Source organism: Callithrix jacchus, chromosome X, assembly GCF_049354715.1.
Source record: "Callithrix jacchus isolate 240 chromosome X, calJac240_pri, whole genome shotgun sequence".
In the NCBI taxonomy this organism is placed as follows: Eukaryota; Metazoa; Chordata; class Mammalia; order Primates; family Cebidae; genus Callithrix; species Callithrix jacchus.
Window position 1 is genome coordinate 60,046,825 of NC_133524.1, and position 26,049 is coordinate 60,072,873.

At 40.8% G+C, this 26,049-nt stretch overlaps 5 pseudogenes; 2 read left to right on the top strand and 3 right to left on the bottom strand.

Moving 5' to 3' along the window:
- Positions 1–3,804: 3,804 nt before the first annotated feature.
- Positions 3,805–4,252, bottom strand: LOC144581247 (oocyte-expressed protein homolog pseudogene; annotated as a pseudogene).
- A 144-nt stretch (positions 4,253–4,396) lies between these two features.
- On the top strand, positions 4,397–6,166 carry LOC144580963 (solute carrier family 41 member 2 pseudogene; annotated as a pseudogene).
- Positions 6,167–7,107: 941 nt separating this feature from the next.
- LOC144581028 (histone H2B type 1-K-like) lies at positions 7,108–7,489 on the bottom strand (annotated as a pseudogene).
- Positions 7,490–7,756: 267 nt separating this feature from the next.
- On the bottom strand, positions 7,757–7,930 carry LOC144581245 (COP9 signalosome complex subunit 9 pseudogene; annotated as a pseudogene).
- Positions 7,931–17,767: 9,837 nt separating this feature from the next.
- LOC144581004 (voltage-dependent calcium channel subunit alpha-2/delta-3 pseudogene) lies at positions 17,768–18,514 on the top strand (annotated as a pseudogene).
- The last annotated feature ends 7,535 nt before the right edge of the window (positions 18,515–26,049 follow it).

Here is a 26,049-nt window from a genome sequence, read left to right on the forward strand (position 1 = left end):
ATCACAAGCATTCGTCTACACCAATAACAGACTTAAAGAAAGCCAAATCAAGAGCGAACTGCCATTCGCAATTGCTACAAAAAGAATAAAATACCTTGGAATACAACTCACAAGCAACGTAAGGGACCTCTTCAAGGAGAACTACAAACCACTGCTCAACGAAATCAGAGAGGACACAAACAGATGGAGAAACATTCCATGTTCATGGTTGGGAAGAATTAATATCGTGAAAATGGCTATACTGCCCAAAGTAATTTACAGAATCAACGCTATCCCCATCAAGCTACCATTGACTTTCTTCACAGAACTGGAAAAAACCACCATGAACTTCATATGGAACCAAAAGAGAGCCCGCATAGCCAAGTCAATTCTAAGCAAAAAGAACACAGCGGGGGGCATCACACTACCGGATTTCAAACTATACTACAAGGCTACAGTAATCAAAACAGCATGGTACTGGTACCAAAACAGAGATATAGACCAATGGAACAAAACAGAGGCACCGGAGGCAACACAACATACATACAACTATACAATCTTTGATAAACCTGACAAAAACAAGCAATGGGGCAAGGATTCCATGTTTAACAAATGGTGTTGGGAAAACTGGCTAGCCATGTGCAGAAAGCAGAAACTGGACCCCTTCCTGACACCTTACACTAAAATTAACTCCAGATGGATTAAAGACTTAAACATAAGACCTGGCACCATAAAAACCCTAGAAGGAAATCTAGGCAAAACTATCCAGGACATAGGAGTAGGCAAGGACTTCATGAACAAAACACCAAGAGCATTGGCAACAAAAGCCAAAATAGACAAATGGGACCTAATGAAACTCCACAGCTTCTGCACGGCAAAAGAAACTGTCACTAGAGTGGATCGGCAACCAACAGAATGGGAAAAAATTTTCGCAGTCTACCCATCTGACAAAGGGCTGATATCCAGAATTTACAAACAACTCAAGCAGATTTACAGGAAAAAAACAAACAAGCCCATTCAAAAGTGGGCAAAGGATATGAACAGATACTTTACGAAAGAAGACATATATGAGGCCAACAATCATATGAAAAAATGCTCATCGTCACTGGTCATCAGAGAGATGCAAATCAAAACCACATTGAGATACCATCTCACACCAGTTAGAATGGCGATCATTAAAAAATCTGGAGACAACAGATGCTGGAGAGGATGTGGAGAAAAACGAACACTTTTACACTGTTGGTGGGAGTGTAAATTAGTTCAACCATTGTGGAATACAGTGTGGCGATTCCTCAAGGCCTTAGAAGTAGAAATTCCATTTGACCCAGCAATCCCACTACTGGGTATATATCCAAAAGACTATAAATCGTTCTACTATAAGGACACATGTCACGAATGTTCATTGCAGCACTGTTTACAATAGCAAAGACCTGGAATCAACCCAAATGCCCATTGATAATAGACTGGATTGGAAAAATGTGGCACATATACACCATGGAATATTATGCAGCAATCAGAAATGATGAGTTTGTGTCGTTTATAGGGACATGGATGAATCTGGAGAACATCATCCTCAGCAAACTGACACAAGAACAGAAAATGAAACACCGCATATTCTCACTCATAGGCGGGTGATGAAAAATGAGAACACATGGACACAGAAAGGGGAATACTAAACACTGGAGTCTATTGGGGGGAAAAGGGGAGGGCCAGTGGGAGGGGGAGGTGGGGAGGGATAGCCTGGGGAGAAATGCCAAATGTGGGTGAAGGGGAGAACCAAAGCAAAGCACAATGCCATGTGCGTACCTACGCAACGGTCTTGCACGCTCTGCTCATGTACACCAAAACCTAAAATCCAATAAAAAATTTAAAAAAAAGTGAGTTCCTAGAGAATATTATCCCTTTGCCTCACAGAGATTTTAACTTGCATTTAATAGTAAGTATTAAGTTGAGGCATATGATACTGTCACTTTTGTAGATCAGCAATGGTTGAACATTGGCAATTTTATATGGTTCAACCTTGTACATGACCCAAGTGTAATAAAATGAGAGACCCTTATTTCTTCCACTCTTTTTGTACAGTGAGATCAATCTGAAGTACACGAGCCTCTTCTCTGCCCTTGATGTGGTGGCTACAGGCAGTTACACTCCTTTGCTGCTTGTGAGAATCTTACATTTTGGCATTTGCTTCCAAAAGTTACCATGTTGACCAAAGTAAACATTACAAGAATATAAACTTGCTATTGGGGAAAAGGGGAAGTGAAGCAATCTGTAGAAAATATTTAACAGAAATTACAAACATAAGGACTAGCCTTCAAAAGAAATTATACAGGCATTTTTGTCCTCTCTCTGATTCCTGCAGTTAATTAACAGGGCCACAGATAATCTGACACCTTTAGATAAAATAACTACACACCTATATTACTTAAGTTAAAGCCAGTAAGTTCAAAAAAAGCAATTACAACCATTGTTACATATTTGTACTTTTCATCTCTAATTTCTGATTTCCTAAATTACATTCAGTCATACAAACATGGCTGAATAACAGCAAATGGGATCTGACTCTGGGATGTTTACTTCTTGGGATTAAAATTCCCAAACACTTTGGTGTCTCTTTCTTGTGAATCTATACATTTCCAATAAATGTTTCATAATGATTTTTTAAAAGATATTGCCAAAAATGGCTCAGATTTAAAATGAAATAAAAACATAGCAAACAAGCTATGAAAATAAAATAGCTGGTGCCAGTTGCTGCACAGGAACCCCCAAGCATCCCCAGTACCCCCATGAGTGACCAGACCCTCCCCTGCCCACCCCTGATCTGTCCCAGGATTCCCTGGGCTGGTGCTGTCCCCTAACTATCCCATTAAACGTAGTCCTGCCTCGGTGAAAAAAAATACTTTTATTTGGAAGTGTGAATTCTGGCCACTTTTTTTTATGACCCAGATTTTTCATTAACTACAAGTCTTAGGAATCCATGTGATATTTTGCTCATGGATAGTTGAAGAGACAGGATTTTCACTTTTCTTCATTTGATGAAAGAGAAAGTATAAGCAAGGATATGAGAGTTGACTTTGGGAGTGGATGGCTGAATTAACTGTCAAACTCCAGCCCTGTAAGATGTTGGGGTAATTCATGAAGTTGGCTATCTTGTTCTCAGATGTGTCTCTAGGCACCGTTTTACCTCCCTTGTTTGTTTCACATAGAACCTTGGCCATGAGGGTTTATTTTATTTATAGCTGGAAAACATAAACCATAGTTTTTTTAATGAAAATAAAAACTAAATTAGGCACAAACTGGTAAATTCATGCATTTCCAGAAATGACCTCCTCCAGACATTACCCACTCAGAACATCCGTAGCTGAACTATTGTTCAGTAAAAAAACAATATTTTTTATGATTTTTCCTCAAAAGAAAATGAGATAAATACAAATTATAGCAACATTATCTTTAGCAAGGTCCACTTGCAAGGTTGGTGGTTGGCTGGTATCTGGGAACTTGGCTTTGGGGAGGGTTCCCACCCTTCCCTGATAAATTCCAGAAATTTAGGCATTTATGGAAGATTCTTACTCTCAAGGGTTTATTTAAGCATCCGGTTTTTTAAATATAAATTTGCTTTATTATAAGTGAATGAAGATCTTAATGTCACTGGGCAAAGTAGCCATTTATTAGAATAGTTCAAATTCACTCTTGCAACAAAATAAACCACATTTCATCAAGACACAGGAAAAATGAAAGCAGGGATTTAGGAATGCTGTACTTGCTTCTCTTCAACTTTAGCAGCAAAAGTTGCAAAGTTCTCCAGATGCTACTGACACTGTTGTCTTAAGCAACAGAATCCTGGGGAGTTTGGGGGTCTGATGCTTGGGCCTTCAAGTTATTCTCAAGGTGTTTCATCTTCTCAGCTCAGGCTCGATGTTCTTGGTGAAATCATGCCAGGCACAGGAGCATGGCTTAACCCGATTCTGTACACGGGGCCGTCCAAAATGGTGATTTTGACTAGGTTCCCAGAGTCCACTATGTCCACTGTCAACAGGGCCTGGCTCGTCCACTCCATTTCTGGAATTACGGCTCAGTCTGGGCCAAAGAGCGTATCTTCCAGCCGTGCCTCCAGATAGAACACCAAAGGGTTTCTGAATTCCTGCACCGGAAACCACCACGGTCGGATGCGAATCTGTGGTGGCGGAAGTGGTAACCTACGCAGCTGCTCCAGGGAGTGGGCCAGGGTCCGTTTGCCCCACTGAGACTCAGCAGCACCAGAAACATCGACCATACTGGGACCAGCAGCCGCGGAGCACACTTGGGGCAGCTTTCACGTGACCTCCTCCAAACATATGTTCTGGAAATGTCCTGATTCATCTGCTGTGGTTCACGAAGCTTGAGATCTAAGGACTACAGGGTCTTTTGCAATGACAATATGACTAATAGTAAAGGAAGATCTATTACTGACAAAACAAGTGGTGGTCCAAGCGGTGGAGGAGGTTTTGTAGATTGGACTTTGAGTTTAAACACAATTCAATCTGACAAGTTTTTAAATTTACTCTTGAGTATGGTTCCAGTAATTTACCAGAAAAACCAAGAAGACGGGCACAAAAAAGCAAACGGCATTTGGCAAGATGGATTATCAACTGCAGTACAGACTTTTAGTAATAGATCTGAGCAACTCATGGAGTATCACAGTTTCTCAGAGCAGTCTTTTCATGCCAGTAATGGGCATGCATCATCAAGCTGCAGCCAAAAGTATGATGACTATGCCAACTACAATTAATGTGATGGAAGGGAGACTTCAGAAACCACTGCCATGTTACAAGACGAAGACATATCTAGTGATGGTGATGAAGATGCTATTGTAGAAGTGAGCCAAAAATTACCAAAGGAATCCAGTGGCATCAGGGCATTGCAAATGCTTGTGCCCTTTTTGCTAACTGGTTTTGGAAAGGTTTCAGCTGGCATGGTACTGGATATAGTACAGCACTGGGAGGTGTTCAGAAAAGTTACAGAAGTTTTCATTTTAGTCCCTGCACTTGTTGGTCTCAAAGGGAACTTGTAAATGACATTGGCATTCAGATTATCTACTGAGGTAAATATTGGGAAGATGGATTCACCCATTGAAAAGTGGAGTTTAATAATTGGCAACTTGGCTTTAAAGCAGGTTCAGGCAACAGTAATTGGTTTTCTAGCAACTGTGGCAGCAATTATATTGGGCTGGATTCCAGAAAGAAAATATTACCTTGATCATTCCATACATTTGTGCTCCAGCAGTGCGGCAACTGCCTTCATTGCATCACTTCTGCACGGAATAATAATGGTTGGGGTTATCATTTGTTCAAAGAAGACTGGTGTAAATCCTGATAATGTTGCTACACCCATTGCTGCTAGTTTTGGTGACCTTATAACTCTTGCCATATTGGCTTGGATAAGTCAGGGTTTATACTCCTGTCTTGAGACCTATTACTACATTCCTCCATTAGTTGGTGTCTTTTTCTTGGCTCTAACTCCTATTTGGATTATAATAGCTGCCAAACATCCAGCCACAAGAACAGTTCTCCACTCAGGCTGGGAGCCTGTCATAACAGCTACGGTTATAAGTAGAATTGGGGGCCTTATTCTGGACACAACTCTATCTGACCCAAACTTGGTTGGGATTGTTGTTTACACGCCAGTTATTAATGGTATTGGTGGTAATTTGTTAGCCATTCAGGCTAGCAGGATTTCTACCAACCTCCATTTACATAGCATTCCAGGAGAACTGCCTGATGAACCCAAAGGTTGTTACTACCCATTTAGAACTTTCTTTGGTCCAGGAGTAAATAATAAGTCTCCCCAAGTTCTGCTGCTTTTAGTGATTCCTGGACATTTAATTTTCCTCTACCCTATTCATCTGATGAAAAGTGGTCATATTTCTTTAATGATAATCTTCATAGTAGTGTATTTATTTGCTGCTGTGTTACAGTTATTTACCTTGCTGTGGATTGCTGACTGGATGGTCCATCACTTCTGGAGGAAAGGAAAGGACCCAGATTGTTTCTCCATCCCCTACCTAACAGCATTGGGTGATCTGCTCGAGACAGCTCTGCTAGCCTTAAGTTTTCATTTTCTTTGGCTTATTGGAGATTGAGATGGAGATGTTGGAGACTAATAAATCCTACAAACTGTGTCAAGTTACCAAGGAAGAAGATACACTACAACCACTAATGGCTCTTTTTCAAAACTCTTAAATCAGTAGTTTGACTTTTGCCAGGTTAATCGTCAGTTGGCCCTGATCCAGTTAAATGGCCTTAACCTTTTTTTAAGAAATTTGTGTCAAAACCAGAATGAACAGTATTTGTGCTGCTTTTCACAGAATAAATGATAATTTGGCATAGACATAGATATAGACTCCAGCTCTGAAACTAATTAAGAAATAATATGGGATGTTTACAGCAAATAATTTTAAAACCACAAACAGCAAATGTACTTTATTATTATATTTGTAATGCAGGATTAGAAGCAGAGCTCTTAGCCTTTGTTGTCTCACAGATGTGCTGTATCCCACGCATAGTATAAAATGAAGGGTGTCCAACCAAGCTTTGAATCGTTTTAACATTGCCCACCTCTATGCTAGCTGAGGATAAATTTACCAATTGCTCCTATTTAAACTGACCTAAATATGTTTTGCTGTGCATAAAATAAACTCACTTTTACCTCCATCTAAAATTAATTTTAAAAAATGATTTTTTAAGAGAAAAAGCATACAAATTGATTAATGTACAGGGCTGGGGATCACAGAATGATTACTCCAACGCCTTGGTGGGGTACAGAAGCTTATATACCCTTTCTCAGAGGCAAAAGAGGAGATGGGTAATGTATACAATTATTTGAAAAACAGTGAATGATTATAAGGGAGAAGTAATGACGCAGGGAGACAGAAATTAACTTGTAAATGATTCTCTTTGAAGTCTGAATGAGACCAAGAGGCCAGCTTTATCTTGTGGAAAATTCCATCCAGGTGTGGTTGCATTCCTCAGTCTTCTTTTCTGCAGTAGATAATGAGGTAACAGAAAGCAATTGTGCTTTTTTTTCCCCCTTTGGTAAGAAGCTTTCTTGATCAGATCAGGAAATTACAGAAAAGGTCCCTCCTTGGCAGGTTTACTTAGCTCTGCTGTACTTGGTGACAGCCTTGATGCCCTCCAACACGGCGTACTTGGTCAGCTCCCCCCAGCAGCAGCAGGCGCACGGCCGTGTGGATCTCCCTGGAGGTGATGGTCGAGTGCTTGTTGTAATGCGCCAGGTGGGAAGCCTCGTCCGCGATGTGCTCGAAGATGTCGTTGACAAAGGAGTTCATGATCCCCATAGCCCTGGAGGAGATGCCAGTGTTGGGGTGCACCTGCTTCAGCACCTTGTACACGTACACAAAGTAGCTCTCCTTGCGGCTGCGCTTGCACTTCTTGCCGTCCTTCTTTTGCACCTTGGTCACCACCTTCTTGGAGCCCTTCTTTGGGGCGGGAGCAGACTTGACTGGCTCAGGCATGTCGAAGGCGAACAAAGATAAGAAACAATCAACAGCTAGTTCGAGGAAATGGGAAATATCTCTTTTTTATGTTGCTTTCTTTTAATTGAATTGAGGGCAAAACCTGGTCACATCAGCGATGAACAGCCTCGTCCAGGTGGCTGAGTACATTATTGTCGTTCTTGGTTAACCAGGTCCTCATTTCAATGGACTTCCATGTTCTTCAAAACATGCACAGGCTCACACCAAGGCTCTGCACCAAGGGCCTGGCCTGCAGCAGACAGCATCTCACTGGATGTCATCATCATCAAAGAGATCTTCAAAATCATTTTAAAAGTCTGTGTGAACAGCCTTTTCATTGGCTGCCAAGTCCATCAGGAGCCTGGTGCTACCTCCCACCTTGTCCAGGTCCACGTAGGGCCTGGCACCCTTGGGGAACATCTGATCCATGGCCAGCTTCATCTCGGGCCTGTGGCTCTCTCTCTTTTATTTTTTCATCTCAAGTGTTTATTTGACTCACAGTCAGTGCACACATTCTACCATCTGAAGTCAGAAGCTGTGACAGTCGACTGCTATAGGCAGTGCACAGATGTGTAAACAAAGACAAATGAAAATGCCACGTCTTTTCACTGGGGAACAAATGATGGGGTGGGGCTGAGACCACCATTACATTCACAGCACAGGGCAAGTGCAGATGAACAGGATGTCAGGATTGGGGGTGGACGGAGGGCACAGGGTCCTTCCTTCCCAGGCAGGTTAGTGCCCAAGGATCCCGCATCTGGGAAGGGGACCACAGATGACGGGCTGCCCCAGCACTGTCTCCCCTCCCCTCTGTGCCACACCCTCACATCCCCGGACCCCTTTCCCATTCAGAGGAGAGGGGACCCGGTCACAGGAGCCAGTCCTCTGATGCCTGAGTGTGGAAACCCAGGAGGGGAGTCTGTTTTTCCTGCAGGCCTCAACAGAACGCATTAGGGTCATAGACACCTGCTCAGGTGAAGATACTGAGAAGTGAGTCTGCCGGGCTGACAGAATCCCGTGGCATGAGGTACTGCTAATAAAACTCTGTCTGCAGGCCCAGGGGAGGCTCTCTGCCCCCATGAGGACCCAGGAGCATTTGTGCATTGAACTGAAGGAAAAGTGCTGAGCAGTTTATTGTACTAATGAGGATGGGGAAGCTGGTCCAGCCACAAACATCCTCTGACCTCCCCAAACGTGGTCCCTGGGCCCACAGGGGATGGGCCTGAGTGAACCCTGGTCAGAGCCCCCAGCTCAGAGCCTAGCACCACCCAGGGAGGTCCAAGCTCACAGAAGGGGGATGGGCGGAGGCAGGAGGACCCACCCCACCTCTGCCTGTCTGGTGGTGGCAAAGGTGGGAGAAGAAATGACGATCTTTGGCAGGGTAAGGGAATGTCAAAGGACAGTGTCCTGGTTTGGTGCTTGGGTTTGTCCCTTCCCAGAGAGCACAGGATGGGGAGGCCCACACCTCTGTCCCACGTCTGGGTGGTCTGAGCCAGCTGCCCACCAAGGTGGCCCCACTCTCCTCCTCTGGAGTTGCAAAGGCTCTGAGAAATATGTCTGGAAACGTTCTCGGAAAACATGATTTTTCCTGGAATTACATGGTTTTTCCTGGAAAAACATTTTTTTTTTTTTTACTGTTTGGACTAGAGATTTTATTTTAGAAGTATAAAGTGTGGAGGAGCAATGATATTTGGCATTTTTAATTTAGGTTTGTTTTATTTAAGTTGAATGTTAATCCATGCTGTGTTTCAGTAACAATACAGATTCTGTATCTGTGGCTCCAGTCAGATATCCAGTAGTACAAATTACCTTCAAGTTACACATACTGAACAAAAGAGGCTGAGCAAGCAAAGGAGGGGAGGAGTGAGGGAATGAGGGAGGGGAGGGGAAGAAGGAGAAACAATGGTAAAAGGATTTTTTTTGCATTCAATGAGAATTTTTTATTTCGATTATCCACAAAACAATATTACAATACTTTATAAAAATATTAAGTTTAGGCTACCATTATTCATTTTTTAAAAAGTGTGCTAGAAGGCTGTTTTTGCCAACTTCCTTTTTTGGTAAAGGTTAACTTCCACATTAAGACACTGAAGACAAAAAGCTGTTGGAAAAAAAATCTTCAAATATACAAACTTGCTTATTTTTCTTGGCAATTTAAAATACAGAACAATTTAAAATGAATACACATTAAGTTAGTGTTTTATCCCTATTATACAAGTTCTTATATAAGGAACTGCTCCATTCAGTTAAAACCTAATGAATGCTATCAACGTTTCCTGGCTTACTTTCCTGATCAGATTTAGTACATAATTTTGTTACCCTTCTGAATATGCTTAGAAAAATTACAATATCATAGTTCACATAAGGCCCTTTAAAAATCTCATGTCACAAGTTGTTGACAAGAGGAATAATGATGGCACTCTTCTTAGGAATACCCTCTTGGTAGAGTCAATACTAAGCAGGTTTTGTAAACTGAAAAAACAACCACAATTTTTAGTACCAGCACTATTGCCAACTTGCATGAAGTCCATCTGTCACATTTTAAAATGGTTTGAATTTGAACATATATGCCATGGCAAAGAATTTCAAATTTAATGATCAAATCAGGTAAATAATGATAGTTAAGAATTACATCCTGAAAATAGAGGAACCTAATATAAGGCTTAATTTAAGGTGTGATTATATGAGAGTATTTTAAAACATATACACCAGACCTTCATTTTATTTATCAGATTCAATTTTTCCCTTGCTAGAGACTTTTTTTTTTAATTTTTTATTGGATTATAGGTTTTGGGGTACATGAGTAGAGCATGCAAGACAGTTGTGTAGGTACACACATGGCAGTGTGCTTTCTTTTCCTCTCCCCTTCACCCATATTTGGCATTTCTCCCCAGGCTATCCCTCCCCACCTCCCCCTCCCACTGGCCCTCCCCTTTTCCCCCCAATAGACAACAGTGTTTAGTACTCCCCTTTCTGTGTCCATGTGTTCTCATTTTTCATCACCCACCTATGAGTGAGAATATGCGGTGTTTCATTTTCTGTTCTTGTGTCAGTTTGCTGAGGATGATGTTCTCCAGATTCATCCATGTCCCTATAAACGACACAAACTCATCATTTCTGATTGCTGCATAATATTCCATGGTGTATATGTGCCACATTTTTCCAATCCAGTCTATTATCAATGGGCATTTGGGTTGATTCCAGGTCTTTGCTATTGTAAACAGTGCTGCAATGAACATTTGTGTACATGTGTCCTTATAGTAGAACGATTTATAGTCTTTTGGATATATACCAAGTAATGGGATTGCTGGGTCAAATGGAATTTCTATTTCTAAGGCCTTGAGGAATCGCCACACTGTCTTCCACAATGGTTGAACTAATTTACACTCCCACCAACAGTGTAAAAGTGTTCGTTTTTCTCCACATCCTCTCCAGCATCTGTTGTCTCCAGATATTTTAATGATCGCCATTCTAACTGGCGTGAGATGGTATCTCAATGTGGTTTTGATTTGCATCTCTCTGATGATCAGTGACGATGAGCATTTTTTCATATGATTGTTGGCCTCATATATGTCTTCTTTCGTAAAGTATCTGTTCATATCCTTTGCCCACTTTTGAATGGGCTTGTTTGTTTTTTTCCTGTAAATCTGTTTGAGTTCTTTGTAAATTCTGGATATCAGCCCTTTGACAGATGGGTAAACTGCAAAAATTTTTTCCCATTCTGTTGGTTGCCGATCCACTCTAGTGACTGTTTCTTTTGCCGTGCAGAAGCTGTGGAGTTTCATTAGGTCCCATTTGTCTATTTTGGCTTTTGTTGCCAATGCTTTTGGTGTTTTGTTCATGAAGTCCTTGCCTACTCCTATGTCCTGGATAGTTTTGCCTAGATTTTCTTCTAGGGTTTTTATGGTGCCAGGTCTTATGTTTAAGTCTTTAATCCATCTGGAGTTAATTTTAGTGTAAGGTGTCAGGAAGGGGTCCAGTTCTTGCTTTCTGCACATGGCTAGCCAGTTTTCCCAACACCATTTGTTAAACATGGAATTCTTTCCCCATTGCTTGTTTTTGTCAGGTTTATCGAAGATTGTATAGTTGTATGTATGTTGTGTTGCCTCCGGTGCCTCTGTTTTGTTCCATTGGTCTATGTCTCTGTTTTGGTACCAGTACCATGCTATTTTGATTACTGTAGCCTTGTAGTATAGTTTGAAATCCGGTAGTGTGATGCCCCCCGCTGTGTTCTTTTTGCTTAGAATTGACTTGGCTATGCGGGCTCTCTTTTGGTTCCATATGAAGTTCATGGTGGTTTTTTCCAGTTCTGTGAAGAAAGTCAATGGTAGCTTGATGGGGATAGCGTTGATTATGTAAATTACTTTGGGCAGTATAGCCATTTTCACAATATTAATTCTTCCTAACCATGAACATGGAATGTTTCTCCATCTGTTTGTGTCCTCTCTGATTTCGTTGAGCAGTGGTTTGTAGTTCTCCTTGAAGAGGTCGCTTACGTTCCTTGTGAGTTGTATTCCAAGGTATTTTATTCTTTTTGTAGCAATTGCGAATGGCAGTTCGCTCTTGATTTGGCTTTCTTTAAGTCTGTTATTGGTGTAGACAAATGCTTGTGATTTTTGCACATTGATTTTATATCCTGAGACTTTGCTGAAGTTGCTTATCAGTTTCAGGAGTTTTTGGGCTGAGGCAATGGGGTCTTCTAGGTATACTATCATGTCGTCTGCAAATAGAGACAATTTGGCTTCCACCTTTCCTATTTGAATACCCTTTATTTCTTTTTCTTGCCTGATTGCTCTGGCTAGAACTTCCAGTACTATATTGAATAGGAGTGGTGGAAGAGGGCATCCTTGTCTAGTGCCAGATTTCAAAGGGAATGCTTCCAGTTTTTGCCCATTCAGTATGATATTGGCTGTTGGTTTGTCATAAATAGCCTTTATTACTTTGAGATACATTCCATCGATACCGAGTTTATTGAGGGTTTTTAGCATAAAGGGCTGTTGAATTTTGTCAAATGCCTTCTCTGCGTCAATTGAGATAATCATGTGGTTTTTGTTTTTGGTTCTGTTTATGTAGTGAATTACATTGATAGACGTGCGTATGTTGAACCAGCCTTGCATCCCTGGGATGAATCATACTTGATCGTGATGAATAAGTTTTTTGATTTGCTCTTGCAATCGGCTTGCCAATATTTTATTGAAGATTTTTGCATCTATGTTCATCATGGATATTGGCCTGAAGTTTTCTTTTCTAGTTGGGTCTCTGCCGGGTTTTGGTATCAGGATGATGTTGGTCTCATAAAATGATTTGGGAAGGATTCCCTCTTTTTGGATTGTTTGAAATAGTTTTAGAAGAAATTGTGCCAGCTCTTCCTTGTGTGTCTGGTAGAATTCGGCTGTGAACCCATCTGGACCTGGGCTTTTTTTTGTGTGGTAGGCTCTTAATTGCTGCCTCAACTTCAGACCTTGTTATTGGTCTATTCATAGTCTCAGCTTCCTCCTGGTTTAGGCTTGGGAGGACACAGGAATCCAGGAATTTGTCCATTTCTTCCAGGTTTACTAGTTTATGCGCATAGAGTTGTTTGTAATATTCTCTGATGATGGTTTGAATTTCTGTGGAATCTGTGGTGATTTCCCCTTTATCATTTTTTATTGCATCTATTTGGTTGTTCTCTCTTTTATTTTTAATCAATCTGGCTAGTGGTCTGTCTATTTTGTTGATCTTTTCAAAAATCCAGCTCTTGGATTTATTGATTTTTTGAAGGGTTTTTCGTGTCTCAATCTCCTTCAGCTCAGCTCTGATCTTAGTTATTTCTTGTCTTCTGCTGGGTTTTGAGATTTTTTGATCTTGCTCCTCTAGCTCTTTCAATTTTGATGATAGGGTGTCAATTTTGGATCTCTCCATTCTCCTCATATGGGCACTTATTGCTATATACTTTCCTCTAGAGACTGCTTTAAATGTGTCCCAGAGGTTCTGGCACGTTGTGTCTTCGTTCTCATTGGTTTCGAAGAACTTCTTTATTTCTGCCTTCATTTTGTTGTTTACCCAGTCAACATTCAAGAGCCAGTTGTTCAGTTTCCATGAAGCTGTGCGGTTCTGGGTCTGTTTCTGAATTCTGAGTTCTAACTTGATTGCACTATGGTCTGAGAGGCTGTTTGTTATGATTTCAGTTGTTTTGCATTTGTTGAGCAGTGCTTTACTTCCAATTATGTGGTCAATTTTAGAGTAGGTGTGATGTGGTGCTGAGAAGAATGTGTATTCTGTGGATTTGGGGTTGAGAGTTCTGTAAATGTCTATCAGGTTTGCTTGCTCCAGGTCTGAGTTCAAGCCCTGGATATCCTTGTTGATTTTCTGTATGGTAGATCTGTCTAGTATTGACAGTGGAGTGTTAAAGTCTCCCACTATTATTGTGTTGGAGTGTAAGTCCTTTTGTAAGTCCTGAAGAACTTGCCTTATGTATCTGGGTGCTCCTGCATTGGGTCCATATATGTTTAGGATCGTTAGCTCTTCTTGTTGTATCTATCCTTTTACCATTATGTAATGGCCTTCTTTGTCTCTTTTGATCTTTGTTGCTTTAAAGTCTATTTTATCAGAGATGAGAATTGCAACTCCTGCTTTTTTTTGCTTTCCATTTGCTTGGTAAATCTTCCTCCATCCCTTTATTTTGAGCCTTTGTGTATTCTTGCATGTGAGATGGGTTTTCTGGATACAGCACACTGATGGGTTTTCGATTTTTATCCAATTTGCCAGTCTGTGTCTTTTGATTGGTGCATTTAGTCCATTTACATTTAGGGTTAATATTGTTATGTGTGAATTTGATACTGCCATTTTGATGCTAAGTGGCTGTTTTGCCTGTTAGTTGTTGTAGATTCTTCATTATGTTGATGCTCTTTAGCATTCAGTGTGATTTTGGAATGGCTGGTACTGGTTGATCCTTTCTATGTGTAGTGCCTCTTTTAGGAGCTCTTGTGAAGCAGGCCTGGTGGTGACAAAATCTCTGAGTACTTGCTTGTTCGCAAAGGATTTTATTTTTCCTTCACTTCTGAAGCTCAGTTTGGCTGGATATGAAATTCTGTGTTGAAAGTTCTTTTCTTTAAGAATGTTGAATATTGGCCCCCACTCTCTTCTGGCTTGTAGTGTTTCTGCCGAGAGATCTGCTGTGAGTCTGATGGGTTTCCCTTTGTGGGTGACCCGACCTTTCTCTCTGGCTGCCCTTAGAATTCTCTCCTTTATTTCCACCCTATTGAATCTGACGATTATGTGCCTTGGGGTTGCTCTTCTTGCGGAATATCTTTGTGGTGTTCTCTGAATTTCCTGCAATTGAGTGTTGGCCTGTCTTGCTAGGTGGGGGAAATTTTCCTGGATGATGTCCTGAAGAGTATTTTCCAGCTTGGATTTATTCTCTTCGTCCCCTTCTGGTACACCTATCAAATGTAGGTTAGGTCTTTTCACATAGTCCCACATTTCTTGGAGACTTTGTTCATTCCTTTTTGAGTTTTTTTCTCTAATCTTGGTTTCTCGTTTTATTTCATTGATTTGGTCTTCGGCTAGAGACTTAAATCACTAGTGCTGCTATTCAAATTTGTGTTTTGAAATTTTTGAGTTACTCTTTAAAATCAGTCTTATTTTGTATGTTTCACTTTTGTACTTTTGGGTAAAAACAACTGTCCACTTTTCCCCCACTGTTAATATTCAGAACAAGTTTTCCTCCAAAATTCAACTATTTAATATATTCTAAATGGAAAAAAATGACCACCATTAGGTAGTTTTTAAAAGTGAATGTAGATTCAAACATGATTTGAAAACTGGAGTTCTAAAAATGTTTTGCATAAAAGCCGCATCCTCCTGGATTTAATGTGAAGCTGTAACTTCACTATTTTAAACAAATAACACCCATATAGTGTATAAGACAAATTAGTTTTATAATTATACCTTATAACTCTTCATAGTCTCAGAACATAGCTAAATGAGGAACTTTGAGTGCCAGCAAAGCCATTTTGTCACTCTATGACATCAACATTAAACATTTTATTCTATCCCTCTACTTGCAAAACTTTCAAAACTTTTACATTTTCTTATCTCGTATTTCTTTTAAATACATTTTCTTCTCTACCATCTATATTCAACATGAGCAAAAGTGCATTTAAGTCCCTGATCTGGGTCATATTTTCTATTTGTGGCACCCATCACCATATGGACATATTAGCAATATCTCACCAGTACCAAGTCTGTTTTTGAAAAAGAGCTTTTTAAATGCTGGGTCTTACTTTGCATGCTATCTAAAGATTAAAAGATTTCCCCTTTGATTGGTTAGTAGCTTCAATTACATAACGCCTTAAAAAAATCAATGCAACCTAATAAGATTAACTCACTTTCTAGTTACCTTCATTATTCTAAGCCAAACTCTTCAAAAAGGACTGAAGTGAAAAATTTCTTATTCTACTTTTTAGTTTCATGAATATGAATATTAGCATACTGTATTATACTTTCAAATTCCACATCTGTGGTCTAAAATTTAATCAAGTTTGAGATCCTGTTTATATTCTTTTTGAAAAACCTGGCCCATGTCCATGAAAACGGAGGCATATATTAAGATTGCATATTGACTATTTAACTTAGAAAAAACTTTTGAGAATAATAAATGCAAGAAACTTCAAAAAACTGGAATGGAATTATTTGGTCCCATAATATTCCTTAATTTTATATTTCATTATGGTATAGTTTTTTATCTCTCAAGTTTAATTGGTAACAATAAATAATTTTCTTTGAGCAATTCTAAGGTTGGGGAAGAAAAGAAAGAAAATGATTTTTAAGCAGTAGCCTCACTGTTTTTCATGACCATGCTATCACCCACACTGTCATCAGTATCTTAGCTCTATTTTCTTTGGACCCTGAAATAGGTTGGAAAATTCATCATTGGTACGTTAGAGTTTAATACTTGGGAACAAAAAAAGTGGTTTTGTGCAACCATATATGGGATTCCAGTTTGCCACTAAAAACATGCAGAGTAAAGAAGAATTTCTTCTTTTGATTCCTGTAGAAACTCTACACAAGTTTTTTACATTTTGCCAGATTTGTGCATATAAAATAGGCTACTCAAATTATAAATTTTCTACTGGCTGGTACTGTGGCTCTGTGGCAGTGAAGTAGTCTTCCAAGTAGGACTGAATATATTCAAATATTGGTCTTTCATCAGGGTCCTTCTTCCAACACTGATTCATCAAGTCATGGAGGGATTCTGGACAGCCCTGAGGGCAGGGCATCCTGTATCCTTGCTCCACCTGTTCTAGTACTTCATGGTTCACCATACCTGGATATGGCACTCTGCCCTTTGTTACCAGTTCTGTCTGTGGAATTCCAAATAACGAGACATCGGACTTTATTTTAAACCGACCATAGAGTACAGCTTCAGGAGCTGTCCATTTGATTGGAAAATTTGCACCTTGTCTTGCTGTGTATTGATTGTCTTCAATTAACCTTGCTAAACCAAAATCCGCTATTTTGCACACAAGATTTTCACCTTATCCTCAAATTGGAAACTAAAGACTTAGGCATTTCCCTGGGATTCTTAGAAATCAAAGGAATGATTGGATCCAAGACCATTCCTGTCATACAATAGGCAACTACATAATGCTTGTTAGTATGAATTTACTTGAGTTCATTTTAAAAATGACTACAGAAAAAAAAAGACCAGGGTCCACCCACCTTGGCCTCCCAAAGTACTGGGATTAAGGCGTGAACTACTGTGCTCATCCAACATGTTGTTTGAAGATAAATTACAAAACAGGGACTGAAAAGCTCTAGGCATTCAGATGAAACTTGAATTTTTCCAAAGGAAGTTCTGGACTGCCAGCAGACAGTGTGCCTCCCTGGATGGCAAATGCTCCATCAGCTGTGCTGATGAGACTGTGAACTGTTACCTCATAGACAATAATGGATTTATTTTGGTGTCTGACGACTACACACAAACAGGAGACTTTTTTTTTTTTTTGAGACAGAGTTTCATTCTTGTTACCAAGGCTGGAGTGCAATGGCGTGATCTCGGCTCACTGCAACCTCTGCCTCCTGGGTTCAGGCAATTCTCCTGCCTCAGCCTCCTGAGTATCTGGGATTACAGGCACGCACCACCGTGCCCAGCTAATTTTTTTTGTATTTTTAATAGAGATGGGGTTTCACCGTGTTGACCAGGATGGTCTCGATCTCTTGATCTTGTAATCCACCCACCTCGGCCTCCCAAAGTGCTGGGATTACAGGCATAAGCCATCATGCCAGGCCCAGACTGGAGACTTTTTTGGTGAGATCGAGGGAGCTGTGATGAACAAATTGCTAACAATTGGCTCCGTTAAAGAATTACCCTTTATGACTACCAAGTCATGTGTAGAGCCAACAAGAAAAGCAGTGATGGTGCCCATGGCCTCCTGGACCCTTATAATGCCTTCCTCTCTGCAGTAAAATGGATAATGACAGAACTTGTCTTGTTCCTGGTGGAATTTAACCTCTGCAGTTGGTGGCACTCCGATATGACAGCTAAAGCCCAGAAATTGAAACAGACCCTGGAGCCTTGTGATACTGAATATCCAGCATTTGTCTCTTAGTGCACCATCAAGGAGACCACAGGGAATATAGCTTGTGAAGACTGCTCCAAGTCCTTTTTCATCCAGCAAATCCCAAGCAGCAACCTATTCATGGTAGTGGTGGACTGCAGCTGCCTCTGCGAATCTGTGGCCCCCATCACCATGGTGCCCATTGAAATTAGGTATAATGAATCCCTTAAGTGTGAACATCTAAAGGCCCAGAAGATCAGAAGGTGCCCAGAATCTTGTCATGGCTTCCATACTGAGAAGAATGCAAAGGAGTGTGGGGCTGCGCCGGGTCTCCAGGCCCTGCCAGTCCTCCTACTGCTCCCTCTGCTTTTGATGCTCTTCTCAAGGTGACACTGACTGAGATGTTCTCTTGGCATGCTAAATCATGGATAAACTGTGAACCAAAATATGGTGCAACATATGATACATGAATATAGTCCAACCATCAGCATCTCATCATGAGTTTAAACTGTACATGATATAAACTCTAAAAGATATGTTAACAAAAATTACATGCAAATGTGAGTTTGCCACATGATAATCACCCTTCATCAGAAATGAGACCGCCAGTTGTAGGCAGTGTCCCTTCTGCTTGAAACCAATTTAAAGCTGTGTACTTTTTAAGTAAAGTATAGTAAAATCATTAATTAAAAAAACCAGAGAGTTGAACCTATGTTTAAATTCAGGAGTTTAGAAACAACTTCGTGTATCATCTAGAAAGGGACATTTCAGACTGAATGGAGTCATATTATGGAAAGTCAAATATCTCACAATAAAAACTAATGGGAGACTGTTTGTGAAACTGCCTTGTGACGTGTGCAGTCACCTACCAGAGTTTAACTTATGTTTTGATTCAACAGCGGAGAAACACTTTGTGTAGAATCTAAAAACATATTTTCGAGGCCACCTTGGGTTATGAAGGTAGCCTGAAAAACAGGCATTAAAACCTAGAAGCAGGTTATATTTTAAACTGCTTTGCTGTATGTTCATTCAACTCAGAGAGTTGAAACTATGATTTGATTCAGCAGTTTAGAAACACTTCACATAGAATCTAAAATGGGACATTTCACACTGAATTGAGGCCTATGGTGAAAAGGTAAAATATCTCACAATAAAAACTAATGGGAAGCCATTAGAGAAACTGCTTTGTGATGCGTGCATTCAATTTCCAGAGTTTAGCTTATGTTGGGATGCAGCAGCTGAGAAACACTTTTTGAGTAGAGTTTAAAAACAGATATTTCCAATGCCACCCTGGGCTATTGGGGAATCACAAAAGACTGGCTTTACAACATGGAAGCAAGCTGTATTTTAAACTCATTTTTTATATGTTCCTTCACCTCATAAGGTTGAACCCATGATTTGATTCTACTTTGTGTAGAATCTAAAAAGGGACATTTCAGACTTAATGGAGGTCTATGGTGGAAAGTCAAATATCTCCTAATAAAAACTAATTTGAAGCTATTTGTTAAACAGCTCTGTGATGTGTGCATTCATGTCCCAGTGTTTAACATGTTTAAATTCAGCAACTTGGAAACATTCTTTGTGTAGAACCTGAAACATATATTTCCAATGCCACCAGGGGATACAGGAGAATCCAGAAAGACTAGCTTTAAATTCTAGAAGCACACAATATTTTTTTTTAAATTTTTTATTGGATTATAGGTTTTGGGGTACATGAGCAGAGCATGCAAGACAGTTGCGTAGGTACACACATGGCAGTGTGCTTTGATTTCCTTCTCCCCTTCACCCATATTTGGCATTTCTCCCCAGGCTATCCCTCCCCACCTCCCCCTCCCACTGGCCCTCCCCTTTTCCCCCCAATAGACCCCAGTGTTTAGTACTCCCCTTTCCGTGTCCATGTGTTCTCATTTTTCATCACCCACCTATGAGTGAGAATATGTGGTGTTTCATTTTCTGTTCTTGTGTCAGTTTGCTGAGGATGATGTTTTCCAGATTCATCCATGTCCCTACAAACGACACAAACTCATCATTTCTGATTGCTGCATAATATTCCATGGTGTATATGTGCCACATTTTTCCAATCCAGTCTATTATCAATGGGCATTTGGGTTGATTCCAGGTCTTTGCTATTGTAAACAGTGCTGCAATGAACATTCGTGTACATGGGTCCTTATAGTAGAATGATTTACAGTCTTTTGGATATATACCCAGTAGTGGGATTGCTGGGGCAAATGGAATTTCTACTTCTAAGGCCTTGAGGAATCACCACACTGTCTTCCACAATGGTTGAACTAATTTACACTCCCACCAACAGTGTAAAAGTGTTCCTTTTTCTCCACATCCTCTCCAGCATCTGTTGTCTCCAGATTTTTTAATGATCGCCATTCTAACTGGCGTGAGATGGTATCTCAATGTGGTTTTGATTTGCATCTCTCTGATGACCAGTGACGATGAGCATTTTTTCATATGATTGTTGGCCTCATATAAGTCTTCTTTCATAAAGTATCTGTTCATATCCTTTGTCCACTTTTGAATGGGCTTGTTTGTTTTTTTCTGTAAATCCGTTTGAGTTCTTTGTAAATTCTGGATATCAGCCCTTTGTCAGATGGGTAGACTGCGAAAATTTTTTCCCATTCTGTTGGTTGCTGATCCATTCTAGTGACTGTTTCTTTTGCCGTGCAGAAGCTGTGGAGGTTCATTAGGTCCCATTTGTCTATTTTGGCTTTTGTTGCCAATGCTTTTGGTGTGTTGTTCATGAAGTCCTTGCCTACTCCTATGTCCTGGATGGTTTTGCCTAGATTTCCTTCTAGGGTTTTTATGGTGCCAGGTCTTATGTTTAAGTCTTTAATCCATCTGGAGTTAATTTTAGTGTAGCGTGTCAGGAAGGGGTCCAGTTTCTGCTTTCTGCACATGGCTAGCCAGTTTTCCCAACACCATTTGTTAAACATGGAATCCTTTCCCCATTGCTAATTTTTGTCAGGTTTATCAAAGATTGTATAGTTGTATGTATGTTGTGTTGCCTCCGGTGCCTCTGTTTTGTTCCATTGGTCTATATCTCTGTTTTGGTACCAGTACCATGTTATTTTGTTACTGTAGCCTTGTAGTATAGTTTGAAATCCGGTAGTGTGATGCCCCCGCTGTGTTCTTTTTGCTTAGAATTGACTTGGCTATGCGGGCTCTCTTTTGGTTCCATATGAAGTTCATGGTGGTTTTTTCCAGTTCTGTGAAGAAAGTCAATGGTAGCTTGATGGGGATAGCGTTGATTCTGTAAATTACTTTGGGCAGTATAGCCATTTTCACGATATTAATTCTTCCTAACCATGAACATGGAATGTTTCTCCATCTGTTTGTGTCCTCTCTGATTTCGTTGAGCAGTGGTTTGTAGTTCTCCTTGAAGAGGTCCCTTACGTTCCTTGTGAGTTGTATTCCAAGGTATTTTATTCTTGTTGTAGCAATTGCAAATGGCATTTCGCTCTTGATTTGGCTTTCTTTAAGTCTGTTATTGGTGTAGACGAATGCTTGTGATTTTTGCACATTGATTTTATATCCTGAGACTTTGCTGAAGTTGCTTATCAGTTTCAGGAGTTTTTGGGCTGAGGCGATGGGGTCTTCTAGGTATACTATCATGTCGTCTGCAAATAGAGACAATTTGGCTTCCACCTTTCCTTTTTGAATACCCTTTATTTCTTTTTCTTGCCTGATTGCTCTGGCTAGAACTTCCAGTACTGTATTGAACAGGAGTGGTGAGAGAGGGCATCCTTGTCTAGTGCCAGATTTCAAAGGGAATGCTTCCAGTTTTTGCCCATTCAGTATGATATTGGCTGTTGGTTTGTCATAAATAGCTTTTATTACTTTGAGATACGTTCCATCGATACCGAGTTTATTGAGGGTTTTTAGCATAAAGGGCTGCTGAATTTTGTCAAATGCCTTCTCTGCGTCAATTGAGATAATCATGTGGTTTTTGTTTTTGGTTCTGCTTCTGTGGTGAGTTACGTTGATAGACTTGCGTATGTTGAACCAGCCTTGCATCCCTGGGATGAATCATACTTGATCATGATGAATAAGTTTTTTGATTTGCTGTTGCAATCGGCTTGCCAATATTTTATTGAAGATTTTTGCATCTATGTTCATCATGGATATTGGCCTCAAGTTTTCTTTTCTCGTTGAGTCTCTGCCGGGTTTTGGTATCAGGATGATGTTGGTCTCATAAAATGATTTGGGAAGGATTCCCTGTTTTTGGATTGTTTGAAATAGTTTTAGAAGGAATGATACCAGCTCCTCCTTGTGTGTCTGGTAGAATTTTGCTGTGAACCCATCTGGACCTGGGCTTTTTTTGATTGGTAGGCTCTTAATTGCTGCCTCACCTTCAGACCTTGTTATTAGTCTATTCACAGTTTCAACTTCCTCCTGGTTTAGGCTTGGGAGGACACAGGAGTCCAGGAATTTATCCATTTCTTCCAGGTTTACTAGTTTATGCGCATAGAGTTGTTTGTAATATTCTCTGATGATGGTTTGAATTTCTGTGGAATCTGTGGTGATTTCCACTTTATCATTTTTTATTGCATCTATTTGGTTGTTCTCTCTTTTATTTTTAATCAATCTGGCTAGTGGTCTGTCTATTTTGTTGATCTTTTCAAAAAACCAGCTCTTGGATTTATTGATTTTTTGAAGGGTTTTTAGTGTCTCAATCTTCTTCAGCTCAGCTCTGATCTTAGTTATTTCTTGTCTTCTGCTTGGTTTTGAGATTTTTTGATCTTGCTCCTCTAGCTCTTTCAATTTTGACGATAGGGTGTCAATTTTGGATCTCTCCATTCTCCTCATATCGGCACTTATTGCTATATACTTTCCTTTGTAGACTGCTTTAAATGTGTCCCAGAGGTTCTGGCACGTTGTGTCTTCGTTCTCATTGGTTTCGAAGAACTTCTTTATTTCTGCCTTCATTTTGTTGTTTACCCAGTCAACATTCAAGAGCCAGTTGTTCAGTTTCCATGAAGCTGTGCGGTTCTGGGTCGGTTTCTGAATTCTGAGTTCTAACTTGATTGCACTATGGTCTGAGAGGCTGTTTGTTATGATTTCAGTTGTTTTGCATTTGTTGAGCAGTGCTTTACTTCCAATTATGTGGTCAATTTTAGAGTAGGTGTGATGTGGTGCTGAGAAGAATGTGTATTCTGTGGATTTGGGGTGGAGAGTTCTGTAAATGTCTATCAGGTTTGCTTGCTCCAGGTCTGAGTTCAAGCCCTGGATATCCTTGTTGATTTTCTGTCTGGTTGATCTGTCTAGTATTGACAGTGGAGTGTTAAAGTCTCCCACTATTATTGTGTGGGAGTCTAAGTCTCTTTGTAAGTCCTGAAGAACTTGCCTTATGTATCTGGGTGCTCCTGCATTGGGTCCATATATGTTTAGGATCGTTTGCTCTTCTTGTTGTATTGATCCTTTTACCATTATGTAATGGCCTTCTTTGTCTCTTTTGATCTTTGTTGCTTTAACGTCTATTTTATCAGAGATGAGAATTGCAACTCCTGCTTTTTTTTTTTTGCTTTCCATTAGCTTGGTAAATCTTCCTCCATCCCTTTATTTTGAGCCTTTGTGTATCCTTGCATGTGAGATGGGTTTCCTGTATACAGCACACTGATGGATTTTGGATTTTTATCCAATTTGCCAGTCTGTGTCTTTTGATTGGTGCATTTAGTCCATTTACATTTAGGGTTAATATTGTTATGTATGAATTTGATACTGCCATTTTGATGCTAAGTGGCTGTTTTGCCTGTTAGTTGTTGTAGATTCTTCATTATGTTGAAGCTCTTTAGCATTCAGTGTGATTTTGGAATGGCTGGTACTGGTTGATCCTTTCTATGTGTAGTGCCTCTTTTAGGAGCTCTTGTAAAGCAGGCCTGGTGGTGACAAAATCTCTGAGTACTTGCTTGTTCGCAAAGGATTTTATTTTTCCTTCACTTCTGAAGCTCAGTTTGGCTGGATATGAAATTCTGTGTTGAAAGTTCTTTTCTTTAAGAATGTTGAATATTGGCCCCCACTCTCTTCTGGCTTGTAGTGTTTCTGCCGAGAGATCTGCTGTGCGTCTGATGGGCTTCCCTTTGTGGGTGACCCGACCTTTCTCCCTGCCTGCCCTTAGTATTCTCTCCTTTATTTCAACCCTGTTGAATCTGACGATTATGTGCCTTGGGGTTGCTCTTCTTGCGGAATATCTTTGTGGTGTTCTCCGTATTTCCTGCCATTGAGTGTTGGCCTGTCTTGCTAGGTGGGGGAAATTTTCCTGGATGATGTCCTGAAGAGTATTTTCCAGCTTGAATTCATTCTCTTCATCCCCTTCTGGTACACCTATCAAACGTAGGTTAGGTCTTTTCACATAGTCCCACATTTCTTGGAGACTTTATTCATTCTTTTTTGCGCTTTTTTCTCTGATCTTGGTTTCTCGTTTTATTTCATTGAGTTGGTCTTCGACTTCAGATATTCTGTTTTCTGCTTGGTCAATTCGGCTATTGAAACTTGTGTTTGCTTCGCGAAGTTCTCGTATTGTGTTCTTCAGCTCCTTTAATTCATTCATATTCCTCTCTAAGTTATCCATTCTTCTTATCATTTCCTCGAATCTTTTTTCAAATCTTTTTTCAAGTTTCTTAGTTTCTTTGCATTGATTTAATACATGATATTTTAGCTCCCAAAAGTTTCTCATTATCCATCTTCTGAAGTCTAATTCTGTCATTTCATCATAGTCATTCTCCGTCCAGCTTTGTTTTCTTGCTGGTGAGGAGTTTTGGTCCTTTCTAGGAGGCGAGGTGTTCTGGTTTCGGGTGTTTTCCTTCTTTTTGCGCTGGTTTCTTCCCATCTTTGTGGATTTGTCCGCTGGTCATCTGCATAGTTGCTGACTTATCGATTGGGTCTCTGAGTGGACACCCAGAATGTTGATGATGAAGTATTTCTGTTGCTTCGTTTTCCTTCTACCAGTCTAGCCCCTTCGCTGTACGACTGCTGAAGTCCGCTCCAGACCCTGCTTGTCTGGGGGGCACCTCTAGCAGCTGTGGCACAGCGAGGGATGCTACCAGTTTCTTTTTCTGCTATCTTTGTCCCAGGATGATGCCTGCCTAATGTCAGTCTTTTGGATATAGAGGGTTCATGGAGCTTCTTGAGGAGACAGTTTGTACTTTATAGGGGCTTAATTGCTGAGCTGTGCACTCTGTTGTTCCTTCAGGGCTGCTAGGCTGCTATGTTTGATTCTGCTGCAACAGAGCTCATTAAAAAACCCTTTTTTTTCTCAAATGCTCTGTGTTCAGGGGTTTCGGCTTTATTTTTGGATGTGTGATGAGGTGTTCTGCCCAGCTAGAAGGCAGACTAGCCACTGTTTTGCTGCCGAGGCTCCGCCCTGCTGTTGTGTGATTCGCCCTGTTACTGCAGGCTCTGCTGTGGTCTCCGCCACGCCCTGCGGTGGAGTCTCTTCGTTGTAGCGTGTTGCCTCGGCAATGGCAGGCTGCGTCAGCAGTGGGCGTGTATCTCAGTAGGGACGGGTTGCCTCGGTAATGGCTGGCTGTGTCAGCATTGGGCGTGTATCTCAGTTGGCGCGGGTTGCCTCGGCAATGGCTGGCTGCGTCAGCAGTGGGCGTGTATCTCAGTTGGGGTGGGTTGCCTTGGTAGTGGTGGACGCCCCTCCCCCACAGAGCGTCTCAGATCGTCTGCTCGGGATAGTTTGAAATCGCGGTTTTGTTCGTCCCACTGGGAATCCCAAACGATCTGTCCCTGCAATCCCCTGGGCTGGGCTACTGTCCAAGTCTCGTTCAGTCTCAAGTCCAGCCCTCTCAAGTCTCAGGTTGCCAGTTCAACAAGGCACCCGGACAAGCGTGCCCTGTGGGGATTGCTGGGTAGGGCCGGCCGCCGCCGCCTCAGCTGCCGGCTTCGCCAGGCAGACCTACTGCCTGGCGTCGTGTGTCTTTTTATACTTGGGAGTCTCCCCGTTCTGTGGGCAACAAAGATCAGTCTGTAAATGCAGCTCTGACTCACCGTTTGCGGATT